This window comes from Dysidea avara, chromosome 1 (assembly GCF_963678975.1).
Source record: "Dysidea avara chromosome 1, odDysAvar1.4, whole genome shotgun sequence".
Taxonomy (NCBI): domain Eukaryota; kingdom Metazoa; phylum Porifera; class Demospongiae; order Dictyoceratida; family Dysideidae; genus Dysidea; species Dysidea avara.
Genome location: NC_089272.1, coordinates 11,563,371 through 11,585,276, shown reverse-complemented (window position 1 = coordinate 11,585,276; position 21,906 = coordinate 11,563,371). Strand labels below are relative to the sequence as shown.

General features: G+C 37.7%; 2 protein-coding genes across 23 annotated transcripts in view; one reads left to right on the top strand and one right to left on the bottom strand.

Moving 5' to 3' along the window:
• Window positions 1-21,906, bottom strand: part of LOC136256393 (AMP deaminase 2-like) — a 331,896-nt gene that overhangs the window by 188,358 nt on the left and 121,632 nt on the right. The gene's annotated exons all lie outside the window — the stretch shown is intronic.
• Window positions 16,265-21,906, top strand: part of LOC136256272 (uncharacterized) — an 80,467-nt gene continuing 74,825 nt past the window's right edge. The window contains exon 1 of the mRNA XM_066049204.1: window positions 16,265-16,394. The gene's annotated coding sequence lies outside the window, so the exon portion shown is untranslated. The remainder of the gene's footprint in view (window positions 16,395-21,906) is intronic.

The following is a 21,906-nucleotide window of genomic DNA, read 5'->3' as shown; positions in this document are numbered from 1 at the left end:
CCTGTTAGTCCCTGTGCAGAAAGAAATTCATAAAAATTATCAGTAAACGGATCGCAAATAACATAGCCATGAAGCGTGCAGACTGTATTAGGGATAGATATCTAAAAATTCGACAATAGCACCGGGTTGGTACATTTTTTCCTAATTGTTCGGCCAGATACGAACGGAATTAATTTATTTCTGCCGAATTTTTAGGGAATCTATGGTATGTGGGTTGTTTACATTTCAGTGCAATATAGTACTGGGCAGTATACTGGTATATTTGTGACCGGGCCTGCAATAATAGGACATGTGGGCACATGATTTTTGCCTACTTTTTCACACTTTCATCACTCATACCTTTTTGCACCATTATGCTGTGGTATTGCAATTTTCAGCTCTTAGTAAGCATTTAATTGCATGGCATCATGATGCAAGTTACAGAATGCAAAAATACTATTCCAGTACTGAGATATGACCTGTAGAGTAATGGAGTGTAGTTTGTGCCCACATTCCTTTTTTTCGCAGGCCCGCGGTCACATTTATCATTTACAATATTAAATTAATACTAGTGTGCATACAGGTATGTCAATCAACATACCGTCATATCATTGAGTGGCACTATAATGCTGTAAGCAGACTTCCCTAAGGGATTAGTAGCATTTTAATTGAGTTTTCAGTATTAAAATGGTGACCACATGCCCTGCCCCTGAGTACACTTTGTAGTTGTAACATGGGCATGAGTGATTTACCAGAAATGTATGCCCAAAGTCTGAGGGTGCAGCCCGAGGACTGCGGGCATACGTTTCTGGTAAATCACAAGTGCCCATGTTACAGCTAATATGTAACACTTCCGTTAAGGCTGATAGCATTAATTCCAATTCGAGTGGAATCACTGGATTCGTTGTAATTTTATATGCATGCCTGAAAGATTTGATTATGGTTAGGCAGCAAGTAAAATTGTAGCTATGATTGTTATAATAAATGGACGAGTCCTACGGATATCGCAGAAAGTCAAGTAGGACAAATTTCTTTCGCATTGTTCAAAGACTAATCACAACGTTTACTAAAAACCTAACTCATGTCATCTATTATGTGGCCATTTCCACATTCAAATACATGCCAAAATGCTTGGGAATGCACTGTAAGACTAGTTCTCACCATTAAGTAACATTTTCCAACTTGTAGAATGGCAAGGATACCAAAACGCCTTCATTTGACTGCTGCTTCTGGCAACACTTCAATTTGTGGTAATCATCACGTGAACATTGATTTATTCCCACAATCGATTTCGGTCTGAACTTACATAAAATAAACAGAGGGTGGTACGACTACCTCATCCACATCAAGGCCTTACTTGCTTTGATGAAAGTGGCTTGATCTTTTAGAAGTGTAACCACTTTCCCAGGATACATTTCAGTGTACACCAGTGTAAATTTAGATGTCTCCCTGTGTTGAGGTATACATGGCAAATGTATCCTCCGGAATTCCTTTGATCTGAGGTGTGAAAGAGTTACATTTTGTGGTTGCTGCCTGTGTTTTGGTCACCCACAACACATACAGTAAACATATTCTGTGGTTAAGATGCAGTACCAGCCTACTTGAAGCATGTTGTGACTATGTATTTATAACCTGTCGACGATTAGCAGCTTTTCGTTGTGGGATGACACCATACAACTTTTTGTGTTTCTCTGGTTTTTTACTTTACTATGAATTTCATGATGTATTGTAAAATCATGATACAGTTGTATTTAGTGTATATGATTATGTTGTTCTCATTTTTCAATATCACCCAGCACCAGTAAAGTATACCTTTATGGTCACTGTTTCTAAGCTTGAACACAACACAATGAAACAAGTCCCAAATCCATAGCCTGTTGCACTCTTGACTTATGATTGGTTGATAAGCATCTGTAATTTCATTTCCATATAGTTTGCACTTCCTTCTGTCTATCACTATAACTCCAAAAGCAACCAGTATTAATGCTAAAACTTTAACAGCCCACTATTTTTCTCACTAGACAGCAAACAAGTCATAAAATCTTCGAGAAAAATGAAAATGCAGGTTTTGCTCAGTGGGTCTCAAATTGTTAAAGCATGCCAATGTAGAGATTTTTCATTATAGCTGTTTGGTTGAAATATGAACAGTATTTGTAATAGTTAGTACTCCACCCTGTTTTCTAATATACTCCACGCCTTCAGGCACAATATAACATATGCTCAAAATATAGGTTTGTCCAATCGCTATGTATTGTTCACGAGTACTGATTTACCAAGCACGATTATTTTGTCATGTGAGGATGCATAGTTGCCATGGCGCTAGTATTATCGCAAGAAAACCACCTGTTTTTGCCGACACTACAGCAGAAACAGCCGTGGACGAGGTAAGTATTCTGAGTGTAATGTGAAATATAGTCTAAAGCAGTTATACGGGTACAATGTGGAGTCTATGAAATTTATAAACCCTGAGGCACTTAGTAGCACCCTCTCTTCGCTCGTGCGCTACAGCCTGGGCCTTCAGATTTATAAATTTCATAGACTCCACATTGTGCCCTTATAACTATTACATATCCTGCATGTACAGTATAGTCGTATGTATTTATGTAACATGCTGAATGGTGTGGCAACACCCCGGGGTGATGAGCAATTGGCAGGTTCGAGCAGTGCATACCCCCGATGTGCAATCACCACCTATCATGGATATCATATTCAATACAGCTCACAGCCTACATTGCAGGCACTCACAGTTTTATCATGAGTGACTTGCATGAAACTTATGCAAGCTTGTGTGTACATCTTGAGCACTCATGCTGGTATTCATAGGCAGATAGCACTGCTACAATAGTACATGAGTAACTAGGTGTTTATGTTTAAACCATGTTGGTATTTCTCATTTTATGTACATGTAGGAATTGGTGCACGGATGCCATTGCATAATGTCTAGCAGCATAGCTATGTAGCTAATGATAGCTATGTGGAATATTGTTCTAATATGTTTTCACTATTAATATTATCTAATCCAAAACAGCCAAGCTGTAAAAAAAGTGTGCGGCCCTCAGAAAGGCTATGGTGAAAAAAGACGTGAAATCCAAGGTGGCGGCCAAGAAATGGCTGTGATGGTAGGTTAATGGTAAAAATTTTAATAATGACAATTCAGGTAAATTTTGTGAAGCGGCACAAAAATTCACCTGAATTGTCGTTATTAAAATTTTTACCATTAACCTACCATCACAGCCATTTCTTGGCCGCCACCTTGGATTTCACATCTTTTTTCACCATAGCCTTTCTGAGGGCCGCACACTTTTTTTACAGCTTGGCTGCTTTGGATTAGATTTCATTTCTTTTTGTATTTGTATACCCCAAAGCCGGCCTATGGCCAGCTTTGGGACTTTTTTAACCTATGTTTTTTTCTTTACTACAGGAAGAAGAAAAGATGAAGTAGATATACTTTAAATATCTTATCAGTAAATGTACAAATTATATATATAATACATATGTGACCGGATTTGCGAAAAGGGGTCTTCCACACACATCCAATTTGCCAACTTTGACAATTGATAACTTCAGATTGGAAAGAGCTATTACCTTGAAATTTGGGCAGTGGTGATTCTTTGCAGCTGAACTCTCTACATGATGGTTTCTTTGTAGCTGAACTCTCTACAAGGTAATTTCTTCTAGCTGATCTCTCTACAGGGAGATTTTTTTGTAGCTGAACTATCTACAAGGTAACTTCTTCTAACTGATCTCTCTACAGGGTGATTTGTTCGTAGCTGAATTCTGTACAGGTGATTTGTTTGCAGCTGAGCTCTTTACAAAATGGTTTCTTTGTAGCTGAACTCTCTACAAAGTAACTTCTTCTAACTGATCTTTCTACAGGGTGATTTGTTTGTAGCTGAACTATCTACAAGGTAATTTCTTCTAGCTGATCTCTCTACACTAGGGTGATTTGTTTGTAGCTGAATTCTGTACAGGTGATTTGTTTGCAGCTGAGCTCTTTACAGAATGGTTTCTTTGTAGCTGAACTCTCTACAACGTAATTTTTCTAGCTGATGTCTCTACAAGGTGACTAGTTTGTAGCTGAACTTTCTACATGGTGGTTTCTTTGTAACTGAACTTTCTACAAGGTGACTTCTTCTAGCTGATCTTTCAATAGGGTGATTTGTTTGTAGCTTCACTCTCTACAAGGTAACTTCTTCTAGCTGATCTCTCTACAGGGAGATTTGTTTGTAGCTGAACTCTCTACAGGTGATTTGTTTGTAGCTGAATTCTGTACAGGTGATTTGTTTGCAGCTGAGCTCTTTACAGAATGGTTTCTTTGTAGCTGAACTCTCTAAAAAGTAACTTCTTCTAACTGATCTTTCTACAGGGCAATTTGTTTCTGGCAGAATTTTCTACAGGGTGATTTCTTTGCAGCTGAACTCTCTACATGATGGTTTCTTTGTAGCTGAACTCTCTACAAGGTAATTTCTTCTAGCTGATCTCTCTACAAGGAGATTTGTTTGTAGCTGAATTCTTTACAGGTGATTTGTTTGCAGCTGAGCTCTTTACAGAATGGTTTCTTTGTAGCTGAACTCTCTACAAGGTAATTTCTTCTAGCTGATCTCTCTACAGGGAGATTTGTTTGTAGCTGAACTATCTACCAGGTAACTTCTTCTAGCTGATCTCTCTACAGGATGATTTGTTCGTAGCTGAATTCTGTACAGGTGATTTGTTTGCAGCTGAGCTCTTTATAGAATGGTTTCTTTGTAGCTGAACTCTCTACAAGGTAACTTTTCTAGCTGATGTCTCTACAAGGTAGCTAGTTTGTAGCTGAACTCTCTACATGGTGGTTTCTTTGTAACTGAACTTTCTACAAGGTGACTTCTTCTAGCTGATCTTTCAATAGGATGATTTGTTTGTAGCTTCACTCTCTACAAGGTAACTTCTTCTAGCTGATCTCTCTACAGGGAGATTTGTTTGTAGCTGAACTTTCTAAATGATGGTTTCTTTGTAGCTGAACTCTCTACAAGTTAACTTCTTCTAGCTGATCTCTCTGCATGGTGATTTGTTCGTAGCTGAATTCTGTACAGGTGATTTGTTTGCAGCTGAGCTCTATACAGAATGGTTTCTTTGTAGCTGAATTCTCTACAAGGTAACTTCTTCTAACTGATCTTTCTACGGGGCAATTTGTTTCTGGCAGAATTTTCTACAGGGAGATTTCTTTGCAGCTGAACTCTCTACATGGTGGTTTCTTTGTAGCTGAACTCTCTACAAGGTAATTTCTTCTAGCTGATCTCTCTACAGGGAGATTTGTTTGTAGCTGAGGTAACTTCTTCTAGCTGATCTCTCTACAGCGTGATTTGTTCGCAGCTGAATTCTGTACAGGTGATTTGTTTGCAGCTGAGCTCTTTACAGAATGGTTTCTTTGTATCTGAACTCTCTACAAGGTAACTTCTTCTAACTGATCTTTCTACAGGGCAATTTGTTCGTGGCAGAATTTTATACAGGGTGATTTCTTTGCAGCTGAACTCTCTACATGGTGGTTTCTTTGTAGCTGAACTCTCTACAAGGTAACTTCTTCTAGCTGATCTCTCTACAGGGTGATTTGTTTGTAGCTGAACGATCTACAAGGTAACTTCTAGCTGATCTCTCTACAGGGAGATTTGTTTGTAGCTGATCTCTCTACAGGTGATTTGTTTGAAGCTGAACTCTCTAAATGATGGTTTCTTTGTAGCTGAACTCCCTACAAGTTAACTTCTTCTAGCTGATCTCTCTACATGGTGATTTGTTTGTAGCTGAATTCTGTATAGGTGATTTGTTTGCAGCTGAGCTCTTTAAATAATGGTTTCTTTGTAGCTGAACTCTCTCAAGATAACTTCTTCTAGCTGATGTCTTTACTGGGTCACTAGTTTGTAGCTGAATACTCTACATGGTGGTTTCTTTGTAACTGAACTCTCTACAAGGTAACTTTTTCTAGCTCATCTTTCTACAGGGTGATTTATTTGTAGCTGAATTCTGTACAGGTGGTTTGTTTGCAGCTGAGCTCTTTAAAGAATGGTTTCTTTGTAGCTGAACTCTCTACAAGGTAACTTCTTCTAGCTGATGTCTCTACAAGGTCACTAGTTTGTAGCTGAGCTCTCTACATGGTGGTTTTTTTGTAACTGAACTCTCTACAAGGTGACCTCTTCTAGCTGATCTTTCTACAGTGTGATTTGTTTGAAGCTGAACTCTCTACAAGGTAACTTCTTCTAGCTGATCTCTCTACAGGGAGATTTGTTTGTAGCTGAACTCTCTACATGATGGTTTCTTTGTAACTGAACTCTCTACAAGGTAACTTCTTCTAGCTAATCTCTCTACAGGGAGATTTGTTTGTAGCTGAACTCTCTACATGATGGTTTCTTTGTAGCTGAACTCTCTGCAAGGTAACTTCTTCTATTGATCTCTCCACAGGACGATTTGTTTGTAGCTGAACTCTCTACATGGTGGTTTCTTTGTAGCTGAACTCTACAAGGTGATTTTTTCTAGCTGAACTATCTCTTTCCATAGTTGCATGAACTCCCTACAAGGTAACTTCTTCTAGCTGATCTCTCTACAGGGTGACTTGTGTGTAGCTGATCTCTATACAGGTTTCTTATTTCTAGCTGATCTCTTGAATTCTCTTCAGGGTGGCTGCTCTATTAGGATGACTGCTCTATTAGGATGACTGCTCTATTAGAGTATCTCGATCTCGCACTTGCTGCACCAAGTTGGATTTCGTGTTATAACTCCGTGGCTTTAAGTCTGATTCTTCTACACCATTGAAGAGCCTTTCTAAGATGATTACTCCATCTGTACAACGATTTTCAAAGCATTACTCCAAGCGGTTTATCTGGTAGGCGTGGCAAGCAGTCGTTTTTTTATTAGCTGATCTTGATTGCGTAATTGTTACACACTGTTGGTTTTTTCGTTGTATCTTCCTGGTTTTTAGCTCGATTTCTTTCAAACCACAAAAGGTTTGAGGTTCAATAGTTAACCTATTCACCCACCGATTTTCAGCTTCTTCCCATACGCGGTTTACCCTGTAGGCGTGACAACATATTGGTGTTATTTTTCGTGAATAATCGCTCATAACTCTTTGCCTGTTTATCGTATTCCAGCCAAAGTTGGTACCGAGATGCACCTTTATATCCCCCTTCTGTGTGCCAAATTTCAAGGCAATCGGATATGGCGTTCGAGTTTTATAGCAGTTTTTGTAAGTGTGCGACAAGAAAAAGAAATATAAGAAAAAAAAACGAAGAAACTGAGCCAATTTTTGAAGTCGCATATCTCGGAAACGCGCGAAGCGATTTCGCTCAAATTTGGAATGTGGAGTGCTGCAGTTGGAGGGCATGTCCACAGCAAAAATCGTCTTGTTTCATCAAGGAAGCACAGAGCTGCGGAGGTGCGAAAATTGCGTTTTCTTTCTTCCTGTCAATATACTCACGGGTGTTACGTGCCGGCTTCTTGGGCCACACGACACACTACCGTGTGTCTTGATAAGTGTAAATTGCTGTATTAATAATTTCTCTATTACAAAACAAATTATAGCTAGTAATAAATTGGATGCTTACAGTAGAACAGCTACAGAGTGTGATACGACATACATAGAAGTACTAACTTCTGGCCTAAGCTGAATCCAGCCAATTGGATTAGCTGGAAATTTGCAGAAATGTATTCTCTGTCATTTGAGCTTGTGAATTAGACAGAAAATAAGCTCCCGCTGGTGTGATGTAATGGAGGGAGCACATGGGCTAGCATATATATGGGTGGTTAGTAATCCAATAATTCAATCTAGCTGAGTGTTGTGCTACTGTTCTTGCTTTGTAGTGTTCTCTGTTATTTTTCCCTTCCCTCCCACCCAGCTGAAGTTTCCTTAACTTCGTTAAAGTTGATTACAGCATCTGCAGTTATCGCACATAAAAGACATTAAAAGGCATTGTTATGTGTTTTAGTTGTTTTATTGATCATGAGTTAGTTTTCTCCTTTAAGTAGTTGTCTTAGGCTGTGTATGTAGTGTTTGCTAGATATGCATGGTACTTGTGGCAGAGCAGAGTTTATAACTTTCAGGTTTTTCCTGGAATATTTTTACAATTTCAAAGCTTAGGTGGTCTGCCAGGTTTTCCCTTGGAGTTGTGTGGGTCATCAACTCCTAAATTATGCATGCTTTAAAATTGGTTCTGACCCCTGTTCTGCCTCACCATGCTGCCATTTACTGCTGCACTGTTCTTGTGTAAATGAATGTTGAAATTTAATTACAGTAGCCTGCACTAGTTGGCAGCTATCTCCTCGGTACTGGTGTAGCTGGTTGTAGGAACAATGGGGGTTAGGTTAAAGGTTACTGTAATGGGACGAGGTGTACCATAATGGCATTTTAGTGGGAACACACAATTATCATTAAACCTTTGTATCAGTGTCTATGATGCTGAACTCCATCACGAATCCCAATCCAACAGGGCCAGTGGATAGCTACATATTCACGCCTTTCTGTTAACTGCCTATATTATATATATTTTTATTATTATTATTTTTGCCCAAGTATCACACCCAAACTTCAGTCATACAAAAGGTACTAGCAACTGTAGCTGTATGCTATAATGTTATCTCAACTATTAGCATCTGTGTGTAGACTAAGATAGTATGGATGGTTTGCCATTAATTAGCACAGTTTGATACATTAAATTTTTATTACACGACATAAAAATAATATGGCAACAGCGATCCTTTAGCTGACTTTTAAGAGAGGTACTTCATGCCTACAAAAATTACATCATTCAGGATAGCTCAACATCATCATTAGTTGGCTAGCTAGCACCTGCAACAATAAAAAATATATGTATGTGAATAGTTAACCTATGGTTATTGTGGTGTAGCAAGTAGGGTGTAGCACTGATTTTATGATTTTTTCCAAGTGAATCAGAACAAATTACTTGCAGGCTAAAGCACATGCAAGTTTAGCTATCCTGAGTGCATCACATCATGAGTTTGTTGCAGGTACTCATAGCTTATTTTGTACACAAACTCACTAGTCAACTGTGATACTCATGACATTAGCTGTGAGCTGTAGTGAATACATAGTTAACAACAACTATAGTTACTGCATTGTAAAAGTAGGTTATAGTACTGATTATAATGAATTTTCCAATAAAAGTTTTAGTGTATCAGAATGAGTTACTAGCAGGCTAAAGCAAACTTGAGTTTAGCTATTGCAAGTACATCACATCACAAGTCTATTGCAGGTACTCATAGATTAATTTGTGCTCACACTCATCACAAACTCGTGAGTCAACCACAAAACTCGTGATGTTAGCTGTGAGCTGTATTGTAACTTGGGGAATGGGCAGAAATTATTGCAGTAAGGGGTAATAACTTTTGCACAAGCCAGGCAGATAAGCATTGTACATGCTTATGGTACATACATAACTGAATTATCAGTTGCAAATAGGTCTTCCAATAATAGTACAAGATTACAGCAATGCACAGTATGTGCATAGCAACACAATGTAATAGCAGAAACCACTGAATATTATAAAAGTTAACTTTAGCATGATTGATTTAATACTTCTTCTGCCCAAATTCTCCCCAAATTTCCTTTGTTCCCTATCATCCCATTACAGCAATACTACTATATTAGTTAGTATTGCACACGTACACACACACACGCACACACACACACACATATGGAATACATTCCATGGGTATATACCTATAATTTAAGCCTTAGTATTAAAAAGGAGGGGTACACGTCCAAATTATACACATTAGGAACATGTAACAGTCATATGGGGCTTGTTGCAGCAGCAGCATGTGATGTACATGGAATGAAATGATGATTAAATAGCTCAAATACATACCATGGCAAGAAAATGTATAGCAAAGGGCAGATAACAGCAGATAATCAGAAGCACAAACAGGAAGTCAAGTCATCTGCCTAACCCCAGAAACACAGTTGCTAGCCATACACATACAGTATATACGTAGGTAACTCGAATACAACACGTGCTGTGCTACACACCAGTTATATCAGTTATTGTCTGAAAAGTGAAGTATCCATTATGCTTTGTTGTCGGTTATGTTCAACCCGTTACACAGCAGGTACGATTCAAGAACTGTTCAAGTAGCACCTCTGCAATCAAAATAGCCACTATAAAAAATACGGACGATTTCTGTTTTGAAGGGAAGCCACTACGTGCTACCACCAAATCAACACTTCGCTGTCAGAAAATATGAATGGGGCATAAAGGAGGACACTGGTAAGTCCATGAAGAATGCATTGTATGTACTGTGGTATGACAAAAGGCACCTCTTGGGGGCTGAAGCAATGTCGAACAGACAAAAAATCAAGCCCGTAGCCTTAGCCGTTATTGAGTCATGCTTGTCTGAAGGCATCAGTAAGTTGCTCTGTCAGTCAGTAGAAAATTGCATTGAATAATTTTTTTAAACACTTCTGTAGCAACTTGTTAAAAGTGTTTCGGGTCGATCTGAAAGCTTGTTTGGGCTTTTCCTAACCAATACTGCCTCATTTTTGTCTGGGAAAATTGAGGCTGGTTTTTGGGTGATGTTATTTTGTGGGCCACGCCTACTCCTTTGTGGTCCCTACTATACAATACTATCGCACTGTGTGATAATGTTATTTTTATTGTTGAAAATTATTGCAGTGCTGCAGAAGTTGTATTGTGTAATTGTTGGTGTACAAGTTTGTTCAGTATGCCTATCAAAACTTTATAAAGCAGTGTCCTGTTCTTCTTTATCCTGCATATTAAAAGTCCTAAATAGATGATACTGCACTTTACAGTTAATGCACAATAAGAACAATGTATACTTGTTAGCTGGTAACAAAAACACAATATTTTGTATTTTATTGTTTACAAAAGGATGGTAACACTGCATGGGATATTGCTGTATGGGAGAGAAGACACACTATAGCAGAGTTTCTTGCTGGCATTGTAAGTTTACATACATGTACGTTTGTTGTTTCACCCTAGGGAAATGCATGCTTACACAATAATGTTTACACAATATGGGCATACATGATAACACTAGATGAGGTAACTTAATCCTTATAGCCTACAACTGCACAGTCTGTTTGCTGGGCTACTTGGAGTCGTTTCGCATTCACTCTCATTTCTTGTTAAGGTAGTGTTATACTGGAAGCCATTGAAATTCCAAAAATCACATACTCTTCTAATTTTAGTTCTAGCACACAGACCTTACAGGTTACACATACAAGTCATATTGCAATTGAAAAAGCAATGTACCCTCAACTCATGGCTATAAGATCAGAGAAGTAGGATCTTTACTTGCCAACTTACACCACAGGTAAAAATGTGCCTTTGAAATAAACATTTGGCATCAAATTCCAACGAAAGAAGCACCTACAAATCTGTGATCACAACACTGTATACTAGTATGCACAGCTAGCCTTGTTGGCATAGTATATATACTATACATGTACGTAGTAACAGAAATAAACTTTACATAAGTTACAGTAGATCAAGTGAAAAAGTGAACTTTATTATTTTATATTCACTACATAATAGTTAGATACAAAACTAAGTGATTTAGTAACCCTGAAATTCCAAGGCTGTAGCATCCTGAGTGCAGCAAGTGTGCTACTAAGTGCCTGAGGGGTATTTCCCATAGGTCTTGATGTCTAACTTATTTAGATTATGCATGCATTGCAAAGGTTTAAAGTACACACCTTTGTAGCCATGGCATGAGTGTGGCATGAACGAGCAACAAAAAACAGCCTCCAGACACTTGTCCTGACGTTCCTATGGCACCCAGAACAATAATTATTCAAGGGGTGGATATACCTGTAACCAGAGTAACAACAATGCACGTAGTCTACTATTTGTCCAAAATTATTTGCATAACACAGAGAAGAAAGAGAAGTGCTACAGTGGACAGAATATGCATTAAAGATGAAAACGAAAGTTCAACTCTGCTTCCAAGATGCTGCTGGATAATTATTCGTGACAGCAAACGTTAACTGGCTCTGCTAATTTACAGACCGAGTTGTGAGCAGTCAGTGATACACAGAATGCTGGAGTGAGACATAGAAAGATACCAAGTACTCCAGTGTGTCTTTTGTGTTATAATGTGCAAAATTTCTTGAGGGCACACAGGTGACTAAGTGTGCATGTGTAGGTGACTAAGTGAGCATGTGTAGGTGACTAAGTGAGCATGTGTAGGTGACTAAGTGAGCATGCCAGGTGACTAAGTGATTAGCAGTGGCAGATCTAGGATTTTTAAAAGGGAGTTTCTGAAAGTTGGTATAGCTGAATAAGGCATTTAATGACATTTCTCCAGAAAATTTTGAGATTTTATATTAGAAGCTCTCAGATTGGATTTTAGGCTGCTTTTAGTTAGCAATGACAATAAATCCAATGCTTTAAACTGTTAATACTATAGCTAGCTATAGGAAAAAGGTGGTAACTATAGGTTGTAGCTTTGATTGCCCTATTACAGTAGTTACTTTACTGCTCTATTAGAGTATCTCGATCGTTTTTAATGCAGTGGGAGATGAAAAGTGAAGTGTTGCTGAGGATTTAATAGCTATAAATGGTGTCAGTTAAGTGTAGCTGCATGCATGCTACTGAAATACAGTGGTATGTAGTTGTTTGATATGACAAATTGTCAGTACAACAATGTTTATGTAGCTATTTAGACTTCCACTGAACTAAATTCAAAAGGGGGTTTCTATCAAAACCTCAGAAACCCATTTATATCCACCACCGATTAGTAAATCTCTAAATGAACTGTACTACATACCTATAGTCTAAAGAAGAAGTATTGATTGCACTTCATTGACAAACAAATTATTTATTTTATGAAGCTTCAAAGCTTAATAAAGTTCAGGTATGATGATCACATGAATGCAGTTTATTGTCAGGACAGCTGGGTGATTTAAAGCCATAACTCAGTAATCAGAAGCTTCATAAATTACTGAGGTTCACAAAGCTCCACTAATCAAAAGGCTTGTTATACATTATAAGAAGTCTTGACAGCTGTTTGTAGTAGGCTTTTCCATCTACTGGGACTGTTCCATAAAATTGCTTTGCTCATACTGTATGAAAGATAAAGCACTTGATTTTGTCTCATACTATTGTACATATGTGTGTATGTATGTATGTATAGTACCTCAGTATAGTATTTGTGGCAACATTAATTTTATAAACAGCCATTTCACTCTGTTGCGTAGTGTTGTACTCCCTATATGACCCTATATTACACAGCCTTATGTACAGTAAATGAATCAGTGATGATTGCCTGTACTCTAAGTGTGGTGCAAAAATTATGGACAATGCCATTTAATTCATTTGTATATAAGCTATGTGGTACCAACAAATCAACAGTTTACACTTTAAGTCCTTGAAATTAGGTTAGGTAATCCTAAGGCTGCAGCACATCTTGCTGTCAGACCTTCAGTGCTGGTCACTGTAAAGCACTAATAGCAATAAATACTTTAGGTTAAAGGAAGAAAATCCATCCCTCCTGGAGGAGACTGAGTGTGGCCCCGCTAGACATTGGGTGACATCCTGGGGTTGGAGGGATTTTTTTTCCTTACTTTGGCCCCTTTTCTGTTACACCTTTTCAGCTATAAGTCACTAAGTCTAAGTCCTTGAAATTAGGTTAGGTAATCCTAAGGCTGTAGCACATGCTGCTGTCAGACCTTCAGTGCTGGTCACTGTAAAGTACTAATAACAATAACAATAACACTGCTAGAAAAAATAAGACTCAAAAATAGGACAAAGGTAAACACGTAATTTCATGGTGCACACAGTGTACTATAAACTCAGCAGCATGGCTTGTGTCAGGGCACAATGACATCCAACTAAAATGACTGAATCTAGAGCATTATTCACTTTTAGGCCAACACAGTAAGATTCCTTGTTTCCCAACACCTTGAGAGCAATCAGGTAGTGAAGGCAGACAGTTATTATTATTAATAACTAAAATTTCATAATTTTGGTGAATTTTGAAAATGACAATATGCTGTCCACCAGTGAATTAGTTTCAAGCAACAGGATAGATGTTTCAAAGGAGTGTAAGCTGTTCATAAGTACAACAAAGCACTTTCCATTAAATTTAGTAACAAAATAACATGAGTTTGAATATCTCCCAAGAAATTAATAAATAACAGGTAAGATTGAGTGTTATATTAGAGTTGCTGACTACTCTATTAAAGTATCTCAATCTTAAGCATAGAAATAATTAGTTTTTCATAAATCTTAATTACTATAATTACCAATGCAGTACCACAATTACCAAAAATGCAATTACCACAAATGAAATACAAATGTTGGCCTTATATACATATGTTTGTCTGAAAGAGATTAGTCAGTTAATCAAATACTTGGACAATTAGTTATTTGGGCAGTTAGTCAGTTGGAGGATTAGTTATAGTTGGACAGTTAGTTACAGTAATGGCACATACATAGAAGTCACTCTTTGTACAAAGCACAACATAAAGCAATATTTATTGGAATGAGTTTCTTGTGTCCAGCAAATAAAACCGAAGTAAAAATGACAAGATTTTACAAAACTGATCCAATATGTAGCACAATGTGCAACACCAAGTAACACCACCAGTAGTAGCTATGCACTAACAGAATATTTTATTTAAGCCTCAATATTCCTCAAATTAACAGTCTATTGTAATGTTTGACCGAGTATTACAGGGCTGATTCTGCTGTGAGTCAGCTACAAGGGAGCCAGCACAAATCTGTACATGTAATTGTAAGTTTGTCTCAAGGCTTTAACGTATGAACACTTGTGATGCTAATGTACTCCTCAATTTATTTTCCATGTTGCCATATTTATCCATATTAAAGCTGGGCTCAAACTAACACTGGATCCTACATGTAAACGAAGGCCAGGGGATACTACCTTATTGTAAGGGCAGGTACGAGATTACAGTGGCTTAAAAGTGTACAAATAATGAAGCCCATGACTTGCCACAAAGATGTCAATAGCAGCTGTTACAAGGAGCAACAAGATGTTTCAGCAGGTTCACAAGTGGATTATAAAAATAAATGCTAAGCATCTATACAGATAAATGCGGTATTTGGCAGAAAAACAGCTACAAATATACAAGTACAGGGAGTGCTTGGAGTAGTAAAATCTGTACATGTGCTCACTTCCATGGCAAGTAACAATGTCTTGAAATCTTTAGAACCATTTTATCTATTTTCCTCAAGATCGGTCACAAATTCACATTGTTGGAAAAATATTAATAATAGTAGATATAAGGTGATAGTTGTATGTGGAAGTTGAAACAATTTTATGTATATAATGCATGCATACAGTGTACATGTATTGTACAACATTTATATTACTGTATGTACATAGTTATGTATGATCCAGTTTGGAAAAACCGGTCTTATCGTCCATGTAAGCAGATTCGATTTTTTGCCAAGAACACAAAGCTACATGAACAAACTATCTAATTTCACCATCAAAATCAGCTAGACTTGAACAGTCTGCCTTTGCTGGCTGCTTTTCCCAAGCCCATTCCTAGTTGCAATCTGTACATGCGGTGTAGGGCCTTAATGGAGCTCTGGTCAGCCTGGGGATGTGGTGTTGAATAAGGAGCCGTACTGTAAATTTCCTTTCACTTTAGCCAGTTTTGAGACCTGAATGGCCCATAACTTGGCATAATTCATCTCTTGCCTTTCTTTTCAATATTTTGAACAGCCTCATGCCCTCCTTCCAGGCCCCCAACTCCCTCCCTTTTTGGAGCTTGCCTGATACAGTCAACCACAGTTTAAAAACTATCCAAAACAACAGGAAACTTAGCTGTTAGCTACTTGCACAGTGGATGCTCTGGAATGTAAGAAATTAATATATAACGTGTGAAAATTTGGTATACATAGATTCAACCATTGGCGAGCTACAACACACTAAATACTTAAAACAGGCATTTTTTGATACTTTTAAATAAACGATAAGACCCCTTTTTCAAAACTGGATCACATATTATAAACAATATTTTGTTTATCTTTTTGTACAATTACTTTTAACAGTGTCACTTAATGATAATCAAAGATTGCCCACAAATAAGCTCAAGGAAATCAAACATAATAGTTCCTAAAGGAGAATTTGTCATTTTTACAGACAAGAAAACATGGTGTCTAGGTATAAATCCATCAATTGAAGTGTCTTGTCAATACAGGGATGTTGCATTTATTTCAAGTTGTGCTTTTCCATTTCTTTGTGCGATATCTGATCCTAGAATACGATTTGAAGTGTTTGCAAATAAACTAAATAACTTCAACAGATTGGTTAACTTAGTGATTGGTGATGAAGCTGATGTGTTGGTTGATGTCAGAAGCAATAAATTAGCGCTTAAGGCTATAATAAGATATAAAGGTGGTCTCCCAGAAATGGTAGGACATTATTTTGGAGTTGAATTATTGGTAAGTCCATTTTGGAGTATGCATTTTAAATGTAGCTGGACATGCAAAACTTGGTACATTTAATAGTTATACCACGGCTGCGAGGAATTTTGCTGATATATACACTCAAAGCCCAAGGGCTGCAGGCCCGAGGGCTGTGGGTGTATATGTCAGCAAAATCCCAAGCAGCCGTGGAATAAGTGATATATATCACTTGGGGCACACTCACCTAATAGGTGAAAGAACTAACAATAACTCATCCCATTTGTTTTATACAGTAGCATCTGAAAATCGATCGTGGTTTTAAAAGCGTGGGCTAAAAGGCATCAAAACGTTGTACATATGTTAAAATATCATTAATACGTTACTATGTTTCAACATGCAATGTTAGAAAACTTGCAATTGTGGGATTGAATTTATATTGTTATCATATTTGTACTAAGTTAAGCCAACTAACTTCGCTATTGGGACAGTAAGTAAGTTATTATACTAAGTTAAGTACTTTGGACTGTAAGTGACTAACCTATTTCAACGTAGCAATAGTAGCTTTGCTGTCCCATGGTCTGTTCAAAGGCTGATATGCAGTGGGTAGAAATACGCATCCACAATCACCCAAACAATTATTTTGTGCCCTTTGCTAACAACCAACTAATCTAAGCAAATATACCGTAAAGTTGGGTTGTTAAGCACATGCGCTTATAATTTTCGGAGAAACTTTTTGTAAAAATCATACTCTCTGTTAAATAAATAATTATGGTGAGTGTAACACGGAATCGCTACGTTGTAATAGAGTAGTTAATAGTTTGTGCTGGTCACCACGCCAGTATGTAAGGATATTTGACTCCATTTCTGGGTGAAATCCTTCGTGATGAACGAGATTATCACTATCCAGATGGCTGATTTGCTGTATACATAGCAAAGAGAGACCTCAAGGGAGGTGTAAGTGCTTGAGGAGACATTACCTTTTCAGTACTTTCAGCTTTTTCAGTACTTTCAGCTTTTCTTGCTGTTTCAAGCTGTGTGTAGCTTTATCATTGCATTTTGCCGTGTGCGATTATTATCCATGGTTAATTACAAGAAATGTGTATGCGCTTAATAGATACATGTGCTTAACAACCCGACTCTACGGTACTCAGCTTAGCAACCACTTCAAAAATGAGTCCCACAATACAAAGCTCTATGTCGCTCAATATAACAAGTCAAAGTGCATTGTTTCTTTGAACTGGTTGGGTATCAAAGTCATTGGCAAAACGCTTTCCCATGATATAACTCGGGAAATATGCAAGTTAAACCCCAAGTGGCTCCTTTTAATGCCCACACTAAAGTGGTATATATATACACATTAATGGTAATCTCTGTACTGTATGTGATTTTCAAGGAGTTTATGACTCATAACTCTCTTTGCTGGACCATAGTTTTAGACAGCATACTGTACATTTAATTGTTAATACACAGGTTGTGTGATTAGCTTGTGCCCAGTCACATGGCTAGTTTATTGTCTATATAAGTACTGACTCATTGTTAACACTGTTTTATGGTTAGCCACTGACTGATGAGTATAGCTAAATCCGTTGTACAATACAGGGTAGGTCATCAAAAGCATTATTGACCAATTTTAGTGTCATTATGCTCTAAACAACTGCATATCAAAACACTTATTATGTGACTATACACAGTTGCTGTATTTGTATGGCTAACAAACCCCTGTTTTAATCATCTTTGCCATGCCGTTTTGTTCAGGTCAATCTCCTTTCCTTTATAAAACATTTGGGTCCAACCTGGATTGAATTACATGGTGAATTACACAATTTTTATTTGTGACAATGGTATTGTATGTCTAAGTGCTCACAAGTTTTCATAGTATGTTTGTTATTGCTGGTGGATTGATTTTTAAAGAAGAATATATTTAATTATTAATGCTTTACAGCACAAGTGCTGAAGGCCCACAGGACACCTGACCCTAAGCCCGCTCAAAGACTTTAGCTACTTAGACTTTAGCTACTTAAGGTTGTGTTTGAAAAGTTTGAGAAAGGAGAAAAAATCCATGACTGGACCTAGGTAGTCTCGAACCTGCAGCCATCCGATTTACGCTCGAACGCTTACAGTATGTTTTAGACCACCCATTTCAACATACACTGTAGTTACAGATTAGATATTACTAGTATAAATGCCTTGGAACATAAGTCTCTAATCAATAAGTACTAGCTCAAAGGAATAGACAAAAGCAGTTATAGTACAGTGCAATGCTTCATACATGCATGATACTGTGGTGCAATGCATGGGTATATTAACTACAACTTTACATGTGGCATAAACTTTAGCCACATGTGAAGATGTCACCACTAGATGATTAATAATCAACAGTCATATTTCCACCAATGGGGTGCTTATTCACATCACAGTTTGGCTGGACCACCATTAGCTGTGAACACTTATATAAAATATTGGGATACCTGTACATGTACTCCAATAGTTTTTGCAATATACTCTAATAAAGCAATCATCGTGATAATAGAGCAGACAGTCACTGTTCTAACTACATGCTTGATCTATACATTAATTACTATGTTGATAGTGTTGTACTTTGCAAAATTTCCTGTGAATCATCTGCATCGATAATTTCATAGCTACTATGTGATGATAAAAAGTTGTGAAGTATCGAAGTTCAAAAATGGGTAAAACTTTGTGTGTGAAAACGGTATCTTTTCACAAACTAAATCACTTCCAAATCTAAAAAAAACAAACTACATTTTCATTTTCAAAAAAAAGTTATAGAAGTAAAACTAGCTAATAGCTGTTAGATATGAAATTATATTGTAGCACAAAATTACCAGTATATATATATATATATATATCAAGACACACGGTAGTGTGTCGTGCGGCCCAAGAAGCCGGCGCGTAACACCCGTGAGTATATTGACAGGAAGAAAGAAAACGCAATTTTCGCACCTCCGTAGCTCTGTACTCCCTTGATGAAACAAGATGATTTTTGCTGTGGACATGCCCTCCAACTGCAGCACTCCACATTCCAAATTTGAGCGAAATCGCTTCGCGCGTTCCCGAGATATGCGACTTCAAAAATTGTCTCAGTTTCTTCGTTTTTTTTCTTCTTATATTTCTTTTTCTTGTCGCACACTTACAAAAACTGCTATAAAACTCGAACGCCATATCCGATTGCCTTGAAATTTGGCACACAGAAGGGGGATATAAAGGCGCATCTCGGTACCAACTTTGGCTGGAATACGATAAACAGGCAAAGAGTTATGAGCGATTATTCACGAAAAATAACACCAATATGTTGTCACGCCTACAGGGTAAACCGCGTATGGGAAGAAGCTGAAAATCGGTGGGTGAATAGGTTAACTATTGAACCTCAAACCATTTGTGGTTTGAAAGAAATCGAGCTAAAAACCAGGAAGATACAACGAAAAAACCAACAGTGTGTAACAATTACGCAATTGAGATCAGCTAATAAAAAAACGACTGCTTGGCACGCCTACCAGATAAACCGCTTAGGGTAATGCTTTGAAAATCGTTGTACAGATGGAGTAATCATCTTAGAAAGGCTCATCAATGGTGTAGAAGAATCAGACTTAAAGCCACGGAGTTATAACACGAAATCCAACTTGGTGCGGCAAGTGCGAGATCGAGATACTCTAATAGAGCAGTCATCCTAATAGAGCAGTCACCCTGAAGAGAATTCAAGAGATCAGCTAGAAATAAGAAACCTGTATAGAGATCAGCTACACACAAGTCACCCTGTAGAGAGATCAGCTACAAAGAAACCACCATGTAGAGAGTTCAGCTACAAACAAATCGCCCTGTGGAGAGATCAATAGCAGAAGTTACCTTGCAAAGAGTTCAGCTACAAAGAAACCATCATGTAGAGAGTTCAGCTACAAACAAATCTCCCTGTAGAGAGATTAGCTAGAAGAAGTTACCTTGTAGAGAGTTCAGATACAAAGAAACCATCATGTAGAGAGTTCAGCTACAAACAAATCTCCCTGTAGAGAGATCAGCTAGAAGAAGTTACCTTGTAGAGAGTTCGGCTTCAAACAAATCACACTGTAGAAAGATCAGCTAGAAGAGGTCACCTTGTAGAGAGTTCAGTTACAAAAAAACCACCATGTAAAGAGCTCAGCTACAAACTAGTGACCTTGTAGAGACATCAGCTAGAAGAAGGTACCTTGTAGAGAGTTCAGCTACAAAGAAACCATTCTTTAAAGAGCTCAGCTGCAAACAAATCACCTGTAAAGAATTCAGCTACAATAAAAATAAATCACCCTGTAGAAAGATGAGCTAGAAAAAGTTACCTTGTAGAGATTTCAGTTACAAAGAAACCACCATGTAGAGAATTCAGCTACAAACTAGTGACCCTGTAAAGACATCAGCTAGAAGAAGTTACCTTGAGAGAGTTCAGCTACAAAGAAACCATTATTTAAAGAGCTCAGCTGCAAACAAATCACCTATACAGAATTCAGCTACAAACAAATCACCATGTAGAGAGATCAGCTAGAAGAAGTTAACTTGTAGAGAGTTCAGCTACAAAGAAACCATCATTTAGAGAGTTCAGCTTCAAACAAATCACCTGTAGAGAGTTCAGCTACAAACAAATCTCCCTGTAGAGAGATCAGCTAGAAGAAGTTACCTTGTAGATCGTTCAGCTACAAACAAATCACCCTGTAGAGAGATCAGCTAGAAGAAGTTACCTTGTAGAGAGTTCAGCTACAAAGAAACCACCATGTAGAGAGTTCAGCTGCAAAGAAATCACCCTGTATAAAATTCTGCCACGAACAAATTTCCCTGTAGAAAGATCAGTTAGAAGAAGTTACCTTGTAGAGAGTTCAGCTACAAAGAAACCATTCTGTAAAGAGCTCAGCTGCAAACAAATCACCTGTACAGAATTCAGCTACAAACAAATCACCCTGTAGAGAGATCAGTTAGAAGAAGTTACCTTTTAGAGAGTTCAGCTACAAAGAAACCACCCTGTAGAGAGATCAGCTAGAAGAAGTTACCTTGTAGATCGTTCAGCTACAAACAAATCACCCTGTAGAGAGATCAGCTAGAAGAAGTTACCTTGTAGAGAGTTCAGCTACAAAGAAACCACCATGTAGAGAGTTCAGCTGCAAAGAAATCACCCTGTAGAAAATTCTGCCAGAAACAAATTGCCCTGTAGAAAGATCAGTTAGAAGAAGTTACCTTTTAGAGAGTTCAGCTACAAAGAAACCATTCTGTAAAGAGCTCAGCTGCAAACAAATCACCTGTACAGAATTCATCTACAAACAAATCACCCTGTAGAGAGATCAGCTAGAAGAAGTTAACTTGTAGAGAGTTCAGCTACAAAGAAACCATCATTTAGAAAGTTCAGCTTCAAACAAATCACCTGTAGAGAGTTCAGTTACAAACAAATCTCCCTGTAGAGAGATCAGCTAGAAGAAGTTACCTTGTAGAGAGTGAAGCTACAAACAAATCACCCTATTGAAAGATCAGCTAGAAGAAGGCAACTTGTAGAAAGTTCAGTTACAAAGAAACC